Below are 1,708 nucleotides of genomic sequence, written 5' to 3'. Positions count from 1 at the left end.
GACTGTCTTCCTGGATCTATACCACGGCTGTAGAGAAGTCTGCATGACTCGGAGTAAGAAAAGCCACAATCATGGTGGCAAAAGGTTGGCAAAGGTTTTGGTAGGGTGGCACAAGATGATTTATTCTTATATTAATGAGCAATTATTATTTTTTAATTATTAGAAATGATTCATCTTTGACAAAAGGAACAAAAACACTTGGGGGCAAACCCTACATTCAGGGGGCTCTTGTCCCAGTGGCCCAGGTTGAAAAATAAACTCAAACAAATATTTTGTAGACTATTGTTGCATATATGTGATTTGTGATTTTGAGTCATTTTTGTTAGAGCAGGGAACTACTTTCAGTGAAAAATCTCAAATAAACTACTTGTATTGAACCAGGAGACAGGAAAAGTCTCTAACAGTGTGTATGTGTAAACAAGTGGCTGTTCACTAATACGTTCACGACTTAAAACTGATCATATGTATGTATGTAAAAATCATCTGTTGAAGGTTTTAGTTGTAGTCTTCTGCTTTATAGTTAGTCTTTTTGGGGTTATTAGACTTTGGCTCAGTTTAAGGTAGATTCATTTGGTTAAAGAATTTGTATGATCTGGAATATTTTGCCTGTAAACAAATAAAAATGGAAAATTCCTAAATTTACCTGTGCACTGCTCAGTTTCAAAGACATCACATGCGATACAGATTCACATGCACATACTACAGAGAGAGAGAGAGAGAGAAACACAAACACTCTGCTTGGACCTAGGCCTGTGACTATGACAAGCTCTGCTGTCTGCCTCGGTCCTCTCCCAGGCTTTGGCAGAGGATGGAGAGGAATGCTAAAGAAACCAGGAGAAGCCAAGCATATAGTTCCACTGTGCAGGCTGGGGGAGGTGGAGGATTGAAGTGAGGGAGGAGGGTGTGGAGGCTGCTCACCACACCACACAACTCTCTTTCTCTCTTCTGCTTCCTCTCTCAGCATCCTCTCCGTCTGCAGAGACCCCATGTGTATCAGCCAAGCAGTGGAGCATCCCTTCTGTCTATTTTACCTATTTTTGTTATTCCTGCTCTCATCCCTCTTTTTCTGTTTTGTGTGTTTTTCTCAGCTCCAATCTAAAACATACACAGTTAGACGAGAAGCAAATGGGAGGAGAAGTGGTGATGGCAGAATTCAGGGGATGAGCCCGACTGTACTGTATAGAATGTTTTCTAAATGTTGGGAGAACTATAATTAAAGACAATTAGTGCCATAAATGGATTAACTGTAGAAAAGACTAAACTGTAAGGAAAGGGTGGTCGTAGAGCGCGGCTCCTCTCGGTGTATGTGTTGATTTCTTGTTAAACTTCTCAACAGCAGGTGTCAGCTGAAGAAGGAGGCTTGGAGGCGGCGACATGGAGGAAGAAGGCAATTACTGTTGTGGAGCATTTTGTTTTGTTTGTGGAAGCAGCATTGTGTAGCCTGCTGCTAATGAGGCCTGGCAAGCTCGTTAATAATGAATTGGAAAAAAAAGGTGATGCGCGTGTGTGTGTGTGTGTGTGTGTGTGTGTGTGTGTGTGTGTGTGTGTTTGGTGGAGATAGTCGGTGGGGTCATCTCACCAGAGAGTGTTGACATTCTGTCTGATAGGCCCCCAGGCTGAATATGGTATCACAGCACTGTTTGATATTGATCTGGCCGCACACACACACACACACACACACACACACACACACACACACACTTTTCTA

Source organism: Mastacembelus armatus, chromosome 5 (assembly GCF_900324485.2).
Source record: "Mastacembelus armatus chromosome 5, fMasArm1.2, whole genome shotgun sequence".
NCBI lineage: Eukaryota > Metazoa > Chordata > Actinopteri > Synbranchiformes > Mastacembelidae > Mastacembelus > Mastacembelus armatus.
Note: the sequence above shows the minus strand (reverse complement) of the source record.